At 42.7% G+C, this 18,275-nt stretch overlaps 1 long non-coding RNA gene across 1 annotated transcript; it reads right to left on the bottom strand.

Annotated features, from left to right (window-relative positions):
- Positions 1-337: 337 nt before the first annotated feature.
- Positions 338-14,375, bottom strand: LOC146608233 (uncharacterized). Its single transcript, XR_014905118.1, has 5 exons — positions 14,187-14,375; positions 13,936-14,108; positions 12,646-12,738; positions 1,450-1,545; positions 338-1,067 (listed from the first exon to the last, which is right to left on the bottom strand). It is a non-coding gene; the product is annotated as an uncharacterized LOC146608233 (long non-coding RNA).
- Positions 14,376-18,275: the final 3,900 nt, after the last annotated feature.

The raw sequence follows: 18,275 nt of genomic DNA on the forward strand, positions 1-18,275 counted from the left end.
ACTAACTTACAGTGACTTACATATGAAAGTTTCAAATGTAAGTATTTAAGTTAAGATCAGGAAGTATTTTCAGGAGAATGAACATAAAATAAAGAGATGCAATGTTGTTCTAAAATACATTTATGAAACTGCTCCAATGGTTACAGAGCTTTTTTGCTATTACAGTGAGATATTTACACCTCTAAATACTCCAATTCAGGTCAGAGTTTTAGTCAAGATACTTCAGTACTCTTTGTTTTTAACATGTTTTCTTAGATGAGCTTCAGAAAAAGACTGAAAGCTGTAGGGGGCAAAAAACTGCTTAGCTTGGGTAGCACCAAGACAAAAATATCTCCCGAGTTAGTTTTAAACTTGTTGTTAAAATTTGGTTTCTAAACTGTAATGTCCAGCACTAAAAAGATAGAAAGACTCGCACTATGAAGTCTCAGTTTCTCAATGAATATGTCACCATGAGCCAGTGAATTCTGTGTACTGCTCAACTCTGTGAAAATTACACGGCTCCAAGAAAAGCTTGGGCATGGTGTGGTCTGGCAGGAGTTCAAGGTTGTGTGATCAACTGACAGTTAAAACATAACTTTTTAAGTCCAATATCCAAAGTAAAAAATGCTCCAAAAGCTGCTTGCGTGTGGCTTAGTAGGTCAGAGAGCAAAAAGATAGTTTCGGCTTTTAGAGACAAAAGTGAACTTTGGAGTTTAACATCCAAAAGAAAGACTGCAAGCTGGCCAGAAATCAGATCAAACCTCTGACCTGATAGGTGAGGGAACATGGTTTTCTGCAAACACACAACTATTACTATTACTTGTGGATGACTTTTAATAAAATTACTTTGCCAAGTACTGAAGCCGTAGATGAACTATTAACATTGTTTGCAAATGCTGTACTTAAAAAAACATTACATTATCCCGTGGCGATGTAGCTGATGACATATTAATACATTGCCCATCAAAGGTGACGGACAGGTTGACAGATGAGGTCCGACAGGAGTCTCCATGGAATATGATGACACTGTGATCTGCAGTGAGTGTAGGGAGCAGGTGGAAGAAAGACTGGGGAGGTGGAGGTATCCTCTGGAGAGAAGAGAAATGAAAGTCGGTAGAATCAAGACAGAATACATGTGGGTGAATGAGAGGCAGACAGGTGGAAAGTTGAAGGTGGATGAGGTTAAATACTAGGGGTCAACCACTCGAAGCAACAGACATTGCAGTGCAAGAGAGGTGAAGAAGAGAGTGCAGGCAGGGTGGAGCGGATGTAGATGAGTGTTAGAGGCAGAAGTAGGTTCAGATGTGAAAGAAATACTTCATTTGCTATCTTCAGCTGAACAACAGAACTTGTAGGGTAGCATTTATTCTAGCAAACCTTTTAAACATTTAAGTTTCTAATAAATTTCACAAGTTAATGAAAGAGCTGCACATTCAGTCAAACCGACTTCAGATTCACATTCATACTTACCCAAATTGTTTTGTTTCTTTGTGCTTCACCCAAACAAATCCAGGTAAAAGGCCAGGCTGGCAAACAGGAAGTGGCAGTTGTATTCAGGGCGCAGGACTATACCAAGTGTGACAAAGTACAGAGGACGGATTGGCTGTTTTAAAGTTTCCAAAGTGGAAGAGATGTCCTACCCGGTACCCAGTATGAGTAAATGGGTAAATGCATATATTTTCTAAATCTTTGCAAACACATTGATTATACAGCACTATACTGTATGTCGATTATATCAACATACAGTGTTGTGAGTTTGAATAGTACTTCCAATACTAAGAGTAGGAACGCATAAAAAAATCTTGCCAAATGATTAAAATTGCAGCACAAACTAATATTGGTTATCACATACAAAGATATTTTATGGATTCCAGTCAAAGCAGATGTAAAAGAGTCCGATATCCCCAAATGTTAATCTCTTTTAAGTTAAACTGGAAACTAACTCAAAGAAAGAACCAATGTTGTGTCTACACGTAATTAGATCTTTAGGTGTTGTAGCCAGTCACAAAAACGCATCATTTGTTCCCATTTCTTCAGACATAAAATAGTATTTTTGCACCAACAAGGTGATTCTCAAAGCGCTATTAGCTGAAAACTTGGCATATCTCAGCATGACGTGCTGTGCTTTCTTAAAAAAATGTATCTACAGCAGATAAGCCAAGTCCTTAAGACACAGGAAAAAATCCAGCATCTTACATGGGCCATTGTTGAAGCCGCAGAGAACAGGACAAAAAGCAGAAACACCCACAAAAGAGCTTTGAATGTCTTTGAAGAAGTCTGGAAAACAGGTTGCCACTATTGCTCCCCGATTGAGAAGGTGACCCATATGCCAAAAACTACTACAATGACCCAGTTTGAAGTTCACCCATGTCCTGTGTGTCATTCCCCCCTCACTAATATCCTGCTTTCCTGTCAACTCTCTCTGGATTGGCCTACTTGTTAAACACAACAAAAGCTTGGAGAACTAAATAAATGACAAGAAAATCTCAAAATATAAAGAAATGTGGGGTGGCTCAAGAGTTTTGCACAGTACTACATGCCATGAATGAAACGAAGAAGAAACAACACTTTATAATGTCTCCTGATGGGTTGGTTAAGCAGAAAATAAACTTAAACCGTGATGTTCGGCTGTTTTATCCCATAAATGTCAGATTTTTAGGAACAGGAAGCTTCAGAATCCAATTTGATTAAGAGCACTCAACAAAAGAGCTTCCTAAAAGTTCACTCAAACACAATCGACCTTTATTTCAGGTTGACTGTACTTCTGCCTCGCCCAGACAACATCACTGGTCATATTTTAATAACCCAAACCTTTGATTGGATTCTGGCATCCTTCTGCTTTCCGTGCCTTCAGTCTTCACATGAACGCACACGCAAAGCTGAACTCCCCAGGCTGAACGCTGGTTGATGGTGGCAGCAGTTAACAGGTAATAGGGATTGAGAGCTGCATGAATCAGAACTAATTACCTTAAATAGCCACAGCCTCGGGCTTATTTTTCCAGTCCACGTCTCTCCAATTTGACAGCTGGCAAAGGTAGCTGCTGCTGCTCCAGAGGCGGCGAGGTGCTGTGTGGGACTTTTTCATCCCATTAATTAATTGTAGAGCAACTAAACCGTGAAAAGCTACAGACGGGAACTTTACTGACCGCTCTCTTGGCAGGTCTGCTGTGACAGCCGCCGAGGGGAAGCACCCACTAATAGAGTCAGGTAAAGAATGAAAATGGTGAAATAAATTTTTTTTTTAAAAATGTGACTAGATTAGTTTTGGGTGGTTTAACTTCATTTGAGGCAGAGCTGAACTCGGAGCTATCAAAGAATTCCATCAAATGGAGTTTAAAGTGGATAAAAGCAGCTTGTTGTTCAAGGGTTTTGTTTGAAGAGCAGGCTTCATGAATAAGAGACGAAATCACAATAGAGACAAAAAAAAAAGGCAAAATATTAGCCGAAAAGAAAAAAGGAAAAAAGAAAGGAAGCAAGGGAAGGGGCGCTCTGTGCTCAGATGATTTGGAATCAGATACTACAACCTTGTTAGCATCGCAAGCTTATTTCCATATTAACGACCCCTTCAGAACCTTCAAAGTAATGAATAATTGACAACAAATGAAATGTTTTGATTGTCGTCAGCGCCCGGCGTGTTTAATGTTTCATATGTTGCTTTCCAGCTAATTATGGAGATGGCACATTTGTCAGAAATACGTCCCCCTCGCAACCCTGGCGCAACCCTCCCGCCGTCCTCTGCAGATGCCCTGTGTTTTCAGGCAGGAGGGAGGGGTGCAGACAGACACACGCACCCTGTTGTAATTAGCTAGCAGGGAGTGCTCGGCGACCTGTGAGGGGAGTCGAATGGCGTCCGCTGCTCACGGGTATTGTTTTGGCTGCAGACACAACAGAAGCTCTGCTGATGGGGTGTGTGTGTGCAACAAAATGGAAAGGTAGAGAGTGGGAATGCAAGTACAAAGGTACATGAAAGGCTTTTCGCACCACTTTTCCTTGATGGGGTTGTGCAACCTTGTCAGACTTCAGCAATGTTTTGATTGTAACGTCTGTGCAGACCTTTCTAGATTAGACTCACTGCATTTGTTTTAATCACAAAAGATCGCTTGTTGAAAAGAACTAAAACAAAATATAGCCTTATATTGTGTTAACCCCCACATGGGACCTCTGGGGGTCGCCAGCAGTGGGTAGCACCAGGAGGGTGGAGTTTTTGGTTGAGGCCTTAGAGGATTCTTATGCTCTGTTGGGGAGTTTGGTATAGCTGTCAAAGTAAGACCTTCACAAGGTTTCCCAGCAGAACATTGGAGTTTAAGAAGAAGCTGTCTGCCTCACCTGTCGGTGGATTTTATGTTTGTCAACCAGGTGACCCGAGGCTGCTCTCTGTTTACTGCAGATTTTTTACTACCATGTATTGAGCATGTGAGAGTTGGAGGGTCCCATGTTGCAGACTGACTGAAGAAGAAAGTAAGAACAGCCAGGAGGAAAAAACAATAAAGAAAGAGAGAGAAACAAAGAAGGAAAGGGATAGATGGAAGAGAAAAGGGGTGAAAAGAACAAGAAAGGAAGAAAGTTCAAGAACATAAAGAGTAAAAAAAGTAAGAATGTAAGAAAGATGAAGAAAGACAGAAAAGGAAAGAAAAATCAAAACACGAGGAGAGAAAAAAATCAGCAAAGAAAAAGTACAGAAATGAGAAAAGCAGGGACAAGCAGTAAGTGAAAAAGATGAAGTTAGAAGGAAAAGAGGTTAAAAGAACAAAGAATAATGGAGAAAAAAAGAAATAAAAAGAGAAAATGTGAGAAAAATTAGAAAAAAGACAAGTAGAGAAAAAGATAAAAAGAATAAAAGAGATAAAAATAGATATGGGGAAAGAGATAGAAAGGAAGAAAGAACACAGGAAAAGTAGAAAAAGAAAGCGTGAGTGCAACAAAGACAAAATGTCATGGTCCTGGGCCATGTGGGCCCAGTATTCTTAGTTTCTTGTATTTTTGTATTTCGTTCCTTATTTAGGCCATGTTTCCTAAGTTGTCCTGTTGTGGTGTTCCTTATTTGACTTCCCCTTGTGACTTTTATCCCCTGTGTGCCCCTCTATGTATCTGTGAGCCCTCATCTCCCCTCCTTGTTTCATTCCATGTTTCCCCAGCCCACTATGCCCGTGCTCTCTCTCTCCTCCTGTTTGCACCTCTGTGTACTTCCTGTTTTACTTTGACAGTCTCCCGTCAGTGTTGTTTACTCCTGCCATGTCTTGTTATGTTTATCTGTGTCAGCTGTGTTCCCATGTGTGGCCACTTCCCCTGATCATCCCTCTTGTGTATTTAGTCTCTGTGTTTCATGTAGTCTGTGTCGCGTCGTCTGTGTTACCACCCCCTGTGTTCCGTATCTCCAGCCATAGCTTTTTCTTAGTTTATGTCCAGTTTAGGTTTTCTGTTTGAACTATTACCCTTATACTGCCCTCGCTCTGGTTTGTTCTGTTATCAGCCATAATAAAAGGCTCGCTTTTGTTTAATCCACTCCTGCATCTTCGCTTGTGTTCGCGTCTGGGTCCAACACACACATTCCCACACGGTCTATCTCCACGGACCGTGACAGTACGACGCGACCATGCCGGACCCAGCGACACAAGAACGGGAGATCATCCGGACAGTGGAGTCGCTATGCGGCAAGTGGTTGCGGCGTTCCAGAGAGGAGGAACGGAACGAGTTAGCCCGCCAAGTAGGGGTATGCGTGTCCGTATTCCCTTGGTTATGGGAGGCGCTGCATCCCCTCGTCATTGACTTTCTCGTCTCCTCTCTCCAACTCTGCCTGCAACTGCAGCGGTCCTGTGTGCGTGAGCCGTCGCCAGAGTCATGCGGTAGCTCTGTTTCCCCACTGCCTCGTGAGCCCGAAGCAGTCAGAGTCGGTACGGTGAGGCTCACCGCCGACACACCCTTGGCTCACGCTCCATCGGCTTCCGCATCCTCGCCACCGCCTGACTGCACTACGCGGATCAAGGAGATGCCAGCGGCTATTGACTTCAGCGAGGAGGAGCGGCAGCAGGTATTACGGGCGTATCGCGAGGACGAGCGCCGTTGGAAGCCCTGGCTCATCCCCGAGGAGGAGTTCTCGCCAACCGCCCCGCCTCGCACCTGCCGCCCGCCCTCGCCGCCTCGATCGGACTACTCGTCTCCTGCTGTCTTTCTGGCACGGATGTGGTTGGAGGACGAGGAGCCGGTCGCTATGGAAAGTCAGGTTTTGTCCAAAGCCGCTTCAAGGAAAAAACGGCATTCTCGCCGCCGTCGCGCACCGCTACGTCCCGCCTCGCCCCCCACGGAGCATCATGAGGATGCTGTGGGGATCCTGGATGTCGATCTCGAGGAGCAGCAGCACGCCGCATACGCGCAGCTAGAGGAAGAGTTCGGGAGGGAGCCGTGGCTCGCCCCTGATCGTGATGAGCGCTCTTTCCGGGGAACACGCCTGGCTCTGGGGGGCCCTCGGAGCTGCCAGGGTCTGCCACCCCTCACCTTCCCAACAGCCAATGCTTCAGCCTCAGTGGCTCCCTCAAGGAAGAGGCGACATCCACGTCGCCGCAGCACCTTGCAGCAGCTGGAGGTTGGTGGAACCCTCGTTTCCTCTCGGACTCCCTTAATAATAGAGGTTAGTGACAATCTTTCGCCTCAAAGTCTTCCTGAGTTGCTGGAATGTGACTGTCATGAAGGGTTCGCAGATGCTCCAGAGATAAAGACAATTTCTACATGTGGTGGAGGAGCGATAGCTACCCAGTGCTCCTCAACACCACCCATTCTCTTGCTAAACGACGAAAGTATTGATCACGAACTCATGTTTGGTGTGAAGGGTGGTGATATAACCTCTGGTCATGAGCGGTGTGACTTAAATAATGACACCCTGTCTGTACCCAGTGATCAACCTGACTGTTCCTCAGCTCGTTCATCTCGTGACTCTACTACTTGTTATGAATTGTGTGAGACCAAATTATTAGGTAAACCAGAGGAGAACAATTCAAAGCAGCCTCTGAGTGATGCTCTCACTCCTGTACTCAATAAGCACAATTCACCTGAGTTCTGTGTCCCAAGTCAAGAGGACAGTAATGGCAATGTGGGTTATGTTCTGAACTCTAAGAGTGAATTGTGCCCCCCCAAAGAAGATGGGGGACACATGTCTGAACCACGTAGCTCCAGCACCCCGCAGGGCGCAGTGAATGCTGGGGCTGAGATCTGGGCCTCCGATACTGTCTCTAATGATCATGTTTTACCTTCAGTTTGTGTAAATCTGGAATCATGTTCTTTTGTTTCTTCTAACTCATTTCAGGATGGGGTGTTTGTTGGGAGCACTACTGATTTAGTAAGCTCACAGTCTGCACCACCACTGGCAGCCACAGCTCTATCAGACACTGCGTTAGCTGCACTTCCATTCATAGATGACTCAGAGTCTCTGTCTAAATCAACTTCTGGTGGGGGGCTAGCTGGGGAACGCAGGCCTGAGACTGCCAAATACCAGGCCGAGCTGCATGATTCCTGTCAGTCAGAGCATAATAAGGCTTCAATCCCCTCTGACAGCATCTCTTTTGATTTGTTTGTGAGTAATATGGTCACTGCTAAAGCTACTGGCTCTGTCAAACCAATCACAGAAGAGTGTATTCAGACTCTTGGCGTTAACCTAGTGCCAGCCGTCCCATCAGAAGGAAGTGTAACTGCTGTACGTGTAAGCACAGACTCTAATGAGGTTACAAGTCCACCACATGACTGCAAAATGAATGTGAATGTGTCTTCTTTGACCAGTTGTGCCAACTTAATGGATGTCCAGGAACCTAGCCGTGAACTGATTAATCATGTTTCTAGGAACGGTTCAGTTATAAATACAGCTCATGTGGTCGAACTAGCCCCTTTGGTGACTGAAACCCTGTCACAGGTGGAGACTGAAGAAACGTCACGTTGTCTTCCTGTGACAGAGGAAATAAACAGTGCTGAGAGCCTTGGGGGTCCACCTTTCGAACAGGGTTTGTCCATAACAGTTAACTTGTTTGCTAAGAATGGCGAGATTTCCGCTAGAGATGGTGCAGAGACTGTTACTGACTCTGGGCAATATTATGGGGTAGACGCTGCCTGTGTGTTCAAGATTAATCAATGTAATTCTGGTGAGAGTGAGGCAGCCAATCTGAGTTTGTGTTTTTCTGCTTCTGAGATAAAAGAACCAAAGACTGAGAATAAAGACTCTGGCTTTATGTTTGTGAAGGAAAACCAAAATATGAATTTGGACAATGACAGGCAGACCTCTGAAAGGAACACACACCTAGTACTTGGCTGCGACACCACTTTCTCTCAGACTGCCATGGACATTTCTGTTCTGGGTTCTGAACCCGACAGTGACCAAATGACTAATGTTTTCAGGGGCGATCTGGTGGGAAATGAACCATGTGATGTTACATTACATTCCCCAGAGAGTCAGCGGCATCTTTCTTCTGCCAAAGTAACGGCTCAGCCCCCTGTTCAGCTCTCTGTTTTGCCAGGGGTCTCCATAACTGCTCATCCTGCATCCGTAGCTGAATGCCTGGGTGTGCCACTCCGGCACCCTGCAGCAGCCACACCTCTTCACGCCACGCCAGCTGGAGGGTCCGAGGGGCCCGTTCAGCCACCCGTCTCCGCTGGAGGGTCCGAGGGGCCCGTTCAGCCACCCGTCTCCGCTGGAGGGTCCGAGGGGCCCGTTCAGTCTCCTGTCTCCGCTGGAGGGTCCGAGGGGCCCGTTCAGCCACCAGCTGCTCCACCGGCAGCCTCGTCCACGTTTGCTGCAGCCGTGTCTTCATCCACGCTAGCTGCGGCCTCCGTGTCTCCGTCCACGTCGCCGCCTGGTCCAGCTCCAGCCTGTGCTTCGCCTGGTCCGGCCTCAGTCTCAGCTCCTGCTTCACCGTCGCCTGGTCCAGCTTCGACTCCGGCTTCAGCCTCGTCCTCGTCTGGCCCAGCTTCGACTTTGGCTTCTGCTCCTCCTGGTCCAGCTTCAGCCTGTGCTTCGTCTGGTCCTGCCTCGTCTGGTCCTGTGCTCACCGGGCCATGGCCAGCACGCCTAACACTGGAGAGCCGCCGCTGCCTTCCGCGCGGCCGGCCTCCTGAACTGCTCCGTCGTCTCCTTCGCCGCCGCCGCTGCCTTCCGCGCGGCCGGCCTCCTGAACTGCTCCGTTGTCTCCTTCGCCGCCGCCGTTGCCTTGCGCACGGCCGGCCCCCTGAACTGTTTCCACGTCGTCGCCGTTGCCTTGTGCACGGCCGGCCCCCTGAACTGAGCTGTGCTTTCCTTTTTGTTTTCTGTTCCGAGCCCTCCGTCCTGGGCCCCCGCCGCCCGCCCTGGGTCGTTTTCTGTTTGGTTTTTGTTTTCCTGTGTTTGGGCTGTCTGGAGCCAGCCCTTAAGGGGGGGGGGGGGGTGATGTCATGGTCCTGGGCCATGTGGGCCCAGTATTCTTAGTTTCTTGTATTTTTGTATTTCGTTCCTTATTTAGGCCATGTTTCCTAAGTTGTCCTGTTGTGGTGTTCCTTATTTGACTTCCCCTTGTGACTTTTATCCCCTGTGTGCCCCTCTATGTATCTGTGAGCCCTCATCTCCCCTCCTTGTTTCATTCCATGTTTCCCCAGCCCACTATGCCCGTGCTCTCTCTCTCCTCCTGTTTGCACCTGTGTACTTCCTGTTTTACTTTGACAGTCTCCCGTCAGTGTTGTTTACTCCTGCCATGTCTTGTTATGTTTATCTGTGTCAGCTGTGTTCCCATGTGTGGCCACTTCCCCTGATCATCCCTCTTGTGTATTTAGTCTCTGTGTTTCATGTAGTCTGTGTCGCGTCGTCTGTGTTACCACCCCCTGTGTTCCGTATCTCCAGCCATAGCTTTTTCTTAGTTTATGTCCAGTTTATGTCAAGGATCGCTGTGTGGCAAGCAGGAGGAGGACCCAAAATGCAAAACTCACACACACGGGGATGAACTCAAAAGGCAGCTTTATTGCCGAAGAGGCAGAACATAGGAAATACAAAACTAAACTGGGAAAAGTAAACTAACACTCGGAGAGAGAGACACAGGGAAATCCACGCAGCATGAGGGACGACGTCACGCTGAACAGAGGGAGACGCAGACAGAAATACACAGAGGGTTAACGAGGGAAGTGGGAACACACGGGGAACACAGGTGACACTGATAATCATAACGAGACAGGGCGGGGTGAACTGAACACTGACGGGAGAGGTGAAACAGGAAGTACAGAGGTTCAGACAGGAGGAGAGAGAGCACGAGTAGAACACCAACGTAACAGGCAGGGGAGACACGGAATAAACACGAAAGGGGACGAGGGCTCATAAATACATAGAGGGCACACAGGGGGAAGAGAGAGCACGGGGAGAACTTAGACATAATGGGCAGGGGAAGCATGGAATAAAACATAAGGAGAGACGAGGGCTCACAGATACACAGAGGGGCACACAGGGGGTAAGAGCCATGAAGGGAGAACACTTAGGGAACAACACAACAGGGCAACTCAGAAAACATGGCCTAAGCAAGGAACAAAATACAAACATACAAGGAAACTAAGAACAGTGGGCCAACATGGCCCAGGACCATGACAGTTTAGGTTTTCTGTTTGAACTATTACCCTTATACTGCCCTCGCTCTGGTTTGTTCTGTTATCAGCCATAATAAAAGGCTCGCTTTTGTTTAATCCACTCCTGCATCTTCGCTTGTGTTCGCGTCTGGGTCCAACACACACATTCCCACACGGTCTATCTCCACGGACTGTGACACAAAATGAAAGCGATAAAGACACAAAGTAAAACAAAAACTAAACAGAAAAGAAAGTGTAGGAATGTAAAAGAGAAAGTGAAAGAGAAATACAAAGGAGAGAAAGATAGTCAAGAAAAAGAAACAAAGACAAGGTGACAGGATAAATGAAAAGACAACAGAAAGAAAGAATAAATCTATGGTTGTTTTGTCACATCAGGTGGTAAAAATAAACAAAATAATACCATATAGTACCACCTCTGTAGAAAACATGTAGGGACCAATCAGAACAAGTAGTGAGGGGAAGTCCCCTGTTACCAGTTCATCTGATATCATCAGCCTGGTATAAAAAAATAAGCTTAGTGTCTCTAATCTGAGCCTGAAATTATATTAAATCTCAGCTGTTCTGTTTTTTTTCTCCTTTTTTTGCCCCCCTTCATCCCTGAAAACATCTTTTCAGACACGGTTAGTCTGAGATCAACTTGTTGTGCAGACACCTTGTCTCTCCGATGCACCTTTACAAGACGACAGACAAACCGGAGCTGACAGAGGTCGTCTGTGTCACGCTGACAGACAGCTGGAGAGAGCGTGAGCGCTATATTTAAACTGCGAGTGTTTGTTTGTGTACATCTGCGTGAGCTCGCGCGTTTATCCGAGCATGAGTGTGTGCGCGATGGTTCAGTCAGGTCAGTGTATCCTGAAGACACTGTCAGGCAGGATTGATTTCCTCTCTCTCGATCCGTGGACACGTTCCTGTAACACAGCTGACCCCCCGAGTTGCGTTACCTTGTCATTTTGCGACACGGATCAAAGCGGAGACGAGCTGGAAATAGCCACACGACGACCTTGAACTCTTGGAGGAAGCGGTGGAAGGAGGAGGAGATGTGAGTGCCAGGGCAGAGGTTCAGTTCAGATTTCAAGCAACAGTTTCCAACTAAAAGTGAGCACACGTCAAGGGCTGTACTACAACTTTGATTTATTTATGATGTTTTTATTACACTGCGATGACGCCTCCGTGCGCTTTCATATGATCTATTACTGTGTTTTTTTTAAAAAGTTTTTTCGAGGCCAGCTTTGACCTTGGGCGCTAAAAGTGAAGGTCAGATTCAAATACTTAGCTAACCTAGGTAGTCATATCCTCCAAGGCCTATAAAGGTTGAAAATGATCCATAAAACATCATGGGTAATATAAAACTTTTAATGATTTTCACATTTGGTGCAACCTTAACCCAATTTTCACCTAAATTAAATCAGCTCGGACTGTTATTGGTATCTACCATCACACGAAATTTGAACATGATATCTTGAAAACTGTGGATGCTACACCGCTAACAAACAAAAAATGGACCCAATTACAAACTCCCTCCCTTCAGGGTAGAACAGTGAGCTCAATATACATCACCATTTTTTAAAGCTTATAACCAGTGATATTTGGAGTCACTGGTATTCACACATGTGACTTTGTGTTTCATCAGAGCCTGACTGACCAAACAAGTCTGAGTTATCGGTAAAACTTAATCTTTCTGAACGCGTTCTGCCTCAAATTTACAATTGATAATCAAAGATATATATGTGTGTGTGTGTGTGTGTGTGTGTGTGTGTGTGTGTGTGTGTGTGTGTGTGTGTGTGTGTGTATGTATATATATATATATATATATATATATATATATATATATATATATATATATATATATATATATATATAAAATATATAAATATATATAAGATATACCTTGTAAAGCACTTTGTGATCTTTTATCTAGCAATATAAATAAAATTTTACTTACTTACTTATGTACAGCATAAAAAAACACTCCTATTATTCACGTTAATATAAATAAATGTTAAGACTTTTAAGTACAGTTAAGGCTTTTATTACATGCAGACTGGATTTCTGAAATTAATCATATACTGGACTGAGCAAAACACTCACATCTCGATTGCAGCTGGTTCAAAATGGTGCTGCTGACAGCTACACGGAAGTGTGATTGAATTTCATCCATTCTTGAATCGTTTCACTGGCTTCCTGTGAAGTACAGGATCAGTTTCAGTATGATGCACAGACTTCTTCACATTAATCTATCAGATCTTTTACAATCCTAAGGCCCATGCCGCTCACTTTGGCCCACTTATCAGCAACTTCTAGTCCCAGATTCCAAATTCCAGATTTACTTTTACAGGTGACTGGGAATCCCCAGGCGTACCTCCGAAACTCTGGAACTATCTTCCTCCTCACATTAGGTCCTCTTGCTCACGTCACAGTATTCAAATCTGAACTGGAAACATCTTTTTATTAACTTTTTCATTTTCAGATTATTTTCAGTTTGTTGTATCAATTTCCCCAGTTCATCTCTTTTTACTACTGTTATTTTACTTTTTATCATTATTTTCATGGTAAAGAGTTGTATTGTCTTCATCTGTTATTGTATTATCATTGATTGTTTTACTTGTGCTGCAGCACTTAGGCCAGTGTCTGTTGTGCTTAAATGTGCTACATTATTAAACTTACTTAAAGTCCAGCTTTAAATCAATATGGACGACTCAGCAATGTCCAATATGTAAAAGTAGTGATACCACAGTACTTTTAATTAAGGGGTTTATTTGAGAGTAAAAACTTAAACCGGTCTTGAAGCAACACGTGAAAAAAGTCATGAAAAAAAGTCTCGTGTGTTGTAATAGTGAGCACAACTTTTTTTTATTACAGTCTGAAGCCTGTATTTTCTTGTAAGATTTTCTCTGTTTACTCCAGGAGATTTTTTTTGTTTTACAAGAAAAGATCATGCAGTTTGAATTAATATAAAAATAGTGATACCACGGTGCTTTCACGTAAGGATTTGAGTGAATTGTCAAACTTGTCTCAGAGCAAAACGTGAAACTTTCACGAAAAGCTATTTGTTCATGTTCTCTAAGTTAGCAATATACACTAGCCACATCATAGAGGCAAAGCAATAAAGAAGACTAGGATGTACTCTTAAAAGATAAGATGACAGATTAGGTAACACAGTTTGTAACCTTTACTAGCATCCTAACCCTCAACCCTAATCCAGCCTACGGCTCTTCAATGGGGGGGTCACAGAGTCCCCAGGAAAAAAAATTGTAAATGTAAAATAATAAAATAAATATTCTTCTGTAGCAATAACAAATTGTAACATTAATTATTCTGTAGAAATTACACAAGAATATCCAGTAATGTCCCTGCCTACAATTAAACACATTCACTTACCAAAGTGAAATCGGGGGCATCTGCTGTGGCAAATGGGTGCAAACCTTTGACCACAAACTTAGTCACTGCTCGGTGACATTCGTCTATCCTGGCCTGAAAGGAGACGCTACCGGTAGACTGCAGCGAGAACTGCCAGCATCTGAGCCAGACTCTGTCTCTCTCATCATGGTCACCTAAATGCACAGTAATGGCAGGTTTTGTAATAAGGCAGATCGCGCTAACATAACATGCACTGTTAGTTGATTATTTACCTGCCGCATTAACGGGAGAGGACGTGCAAACGTTACCGCTGCTGCTGGGTTGAGATTCACGAGTCCGGAGAGCGGAATTAAAAACACGACATTCATTTAAGGTCATCACGTGTTTTGTGAGCAAATGCTTTTGCATATTCGTAGTGTTTCCTCCCTTAAATGAAATATCTACTTTGCAAGTATTGCAAGTTGCCCTTTTGCAAGTATAACCAAACTTTTGAGCGTTTGAGCCGCCGTGTTTCCTGCCAGGTAAATAACGCTCCGCAACATGGTGACGTCATTCGGGGCGACTGGAATCGATACGGGAATCGTTTGCAAAAATGGCAAACAATTCCAAGGAACCGAAACGGTGGGAACCGGTTCTCAACAAGAACCGGGTTTCGATACCCATCCTTAACTGGAGCCGCAGACACCAACATACTGAGTTAACTATGTGCTGTATATTATTCGCATTAGTGTCCTTATTAAAGCCATCATCATTTAAACTGCTGTAAAGTAAAATCTCAGCTGCTTAGTTTTTTTCTGTGCCTCTGTAAATCACTCTGAATTGCTTTGTACTACACAGCTAAGCTTGACTGAACCTTGTGTGGCTGGAGCCCTCAAGGTACACCCTAGACAACAATTCATGCTCACTTACATATGATTTACAGTCATCAGTGAACGTAACATGCATGTCTTTGGACTGTGGGAGGAAGCTGGAGTACCCAGATAGATAAAGAAAATATTTGGTTCAAGCTTATTATAACAAATCCAGATGTCAGGTCCAGCAGTTAAAAGAACCTTTTCTTTTATACCCGTAGCACATTTTATAAAGTTGAGTTGTTACAAATATCAAGATCCAAAGTAACTTTTCAGTGCTGATGCTTTTACTTGAATATTACTCCACTATACTCACAGAAATGGGGAACATCTGACTGGGAAATTATACAAAATATTTTACAATTACCTAAAGCTGCACAGTGCTTATTTTACATATAAACATATATAAATTATACATATGTGCAAGAAATGAGCACTTTTACCTGTTCTCACCATAGTTTTACACAAATATATCTTTTACATAGTTTAAGATGTGGAGTATTTCGTAATATGTTAATGCTACTTTAAATCAACTAAATGGATTGAAAACTTTTCCCAAAGTTTTTACATCCTGACACATATTCTGGGCGTGAAGGTTTACATGTTTTGCAGTGACCCTTTAACCCTCTTTAAAGGCTGTCTTTTTCTAAATGTTTCTGAAGAGGACAGCAAGCAGTATGAAAAGGAAAGAATGATGCAAAAATACACAAAACTGAATTAAAAGCATGCAAAATGCTGCAGTAAAGGGCTGAAGGAAAGCAAAAACATGCAGCTTTAAATCAGCAGTTTCCCTCTGAAGTTCATGTGCAACACTTCCACCAAGCAGCCAGTAGAGGGCAGGACAACACCGGGAAACACACAACTCTAACCAGCAGCAGCAACCTTTTTCAAAGTGGAGTCTCACAGGGGCTCTATGTGACCTTTGACCCCAATCAGCTGGAACCTGTTGGTCTCAGAACCGTTACCTTTACTCTGTTATTAAAGATGCTCTATCCTTCCTAAAAAAAATCCAAAAAACAAAAAAAGAAACCCCCCCCCCCCCTCCCCCACTTTTTCTTTTTAAGCTTTGAACTTTGTGCTGCTGATTTTTTAACTTTCAGATTTTTCTCACGTTAAAAACACCCAGCTGTAATAAAAACAATATCAGAAGCCTCAGACTCCTGGAGATAACATTACAATGATCAAATATCACATTTTGATTCACAAAGACACTTCACATGAGTCCAGATCTCTGTAGCCTCCATAAAAAAACTGCAGAAACAGCTCAGTTTGAACTGTTAAAAGTCACTTTCTCTTAAAAGGAAATGAAAGCCTGACTGTGGAGGTCAGTCCTTTCTTTTAAACCCTGGTGTCCTTGTTTGATTAAAAAAAAAGAAAAAGAAAGACAGAAAGAAGCAAGTTGCTCGGCATTAAAATTAAATCTGTCATTTAAATCATTTTGATTTGAAAAACGAGTGCCAGTTTTCTTTATTCTTTTATGTTTATGCTCCTATTTATGCACTGTTTATCTTAATCTCAACATACCTCAACTCAGCAATCTATATACAGCAACCTTCCAAAGGCATTTATTAATTAACTTACTTACTTACGTTATATGACAAAAAAGTTTGCAGACACCCTTCCAAAGATATTTAGTTTGGAGAAAAGTGATGACTAGCTGAAACCCCCAGGAACATTAAATCCTGTGACTGGGTAAATAAAGGAGGTAGACAACTGCACAAACCCTCATACATCAGGGACTTTGGTATGCTCACATACCAAACATGTTTATGTCTGTGAGGTTGACTGTCACTGGGCTGGATTTGCATCTGGGGCAAAAAGTGTTACTAAAGCTCAGAGGTATTCTGAGATTTTGATATGCCAGACTCCAAAAACACACACAAATTAGTCAGGTTCGGCATCTTCACTCTGGAGGATTTTACTTTTTTTCAAAGCAAACTGAAAGCTTCATTTCTTTTTATTGACTTACAGTCTTTAAGCACTGCTTTCTACATTTGGTTATTTTACCCGTTTAATTTATTTAAAGGTCCTTAATCAGAAAATCTAGTGTTAAAAATAATAGCAAAAACCTTTCCAAATTAATTGAACCTATCAACAGAAAGAAAAAAACTGTTATGGCTTTATTTACTAAAATCTGTTTAATGTGTTGAAGAGGTATCAATTAAAGTTGAAGCAGACCTTGGTTATACTTTCATGTTATAGCACTTTGTCCCAAATAATAGCACAATGAATCAATGTGACTTTTAACCAGGCAAGTCATAAAAAACATGTTCTTATTAACAAAGGCAAAATTTAGGAAATTAGCTTAGCTAAAAAAGCATTAAACAGTCTGAAAATACCTCAGCCCAAGCCCTTGTAAAATGTTATTTATATTCTGCAAGGGAAAATAAAAAATATTTAAATTCAAAGTTTTTAAGGTCTAGCTGCCATTTAAAGTAATGCTGAATATCAACAATAACGCCTCTTACAAAAGGTCAAACAAAAATGAGAACAATTTGGTTAACTCTCGGTAGTGCTAAACGTCACCTAGCATAGATGTGCGCTAAGGTATGCACACAAGCTTCCACTGTTAGACTGAAAATTTAAACTTAACTGCACCTCTTTGATTAAGTGTATAAGACCTGATACTTCAAATACGTTTTTAAAATACAATGACTGCACTTGACAGAGTTAAACTAAAATCAGAATGAGAGAGTTAATGCTAGGTAGTGCTAAATATCTTCTAGCATTGATTTGTGCTAATATTAGTAAGGGATACTAGCCAGTGACTACTTTTAGACTAAAAACAACGCAATGATTTCTACAGACCTTTGAATGTTTCAAAGGAACAAGCCACCAGCCACTCTTTTTTTAAATAAATATATTTTAAGTATTAATCAAATACTAAGTTTTCTTACTGTGTTATGTAGCTTTGTTTAGATTTTTTGATGTGCATGCTAGTTCTGTAGTAAAATGTATCATTTTAAAGGTTGGGTGATTTTAAGTGTAAAAGATTTTATACTTAAAACAAGTTTTAAAAATACTTAAGGTCGCGCTAAAGTATAAATCAGCACTACTATTAACAAAGCAGGCCACCTAGATTACTCTATTGGACTGGAATTTTAAAAGTAATAGCACCTTTTTAACTGTATAAAGGAGGAATAAATACTCTTCCTGACAGTAAACCTAATACTGGAAAGTGATAGGATAGGTAATGCTAAGTTGTAGCATAAATATATGAGACAGTTTCCATTTCTAGACTGAAGATTCAAACCTAATGGTGCAGCAGTTTACTGAAACCTTTTAATATTGTGAAGGAATAAAAGCTTTTAGATTTTAAGGGTGGGCTGATATTACGTGTATGAGATTTTATTCTTGAAACAAGTTTTTAAAGCACAAGAACCTCTCCTGATAAAGTTACACTCAAATTAGAAGAAGATGGTTAATGGTAGGTAGTGAGTAACTGATATTAGCAAAGTAGGCAAACTAGATTCCACCTTCAGACTGAAAACACAGGTGTATCAGCACAGG

The sequence above is a fragment of the Diplotaxodon limnothrissa genome, linkage group LG23 (genome assembly GCF_057381915.1).
Source record: "Diplotaxodon limnothrissa isolate DT_005_m linkage group LG23, D_limnothrissa_male_GT1.1, whole genome shotgun sequence".
Classification (NCBI taxonomy): domain Eukaryota; kingdom Metazoa; phylum Chordata; class Actinopteri; order Cichliformes; family Cichlidae; genus Diplotaxodon; species Diplotaxodon limnothrissa.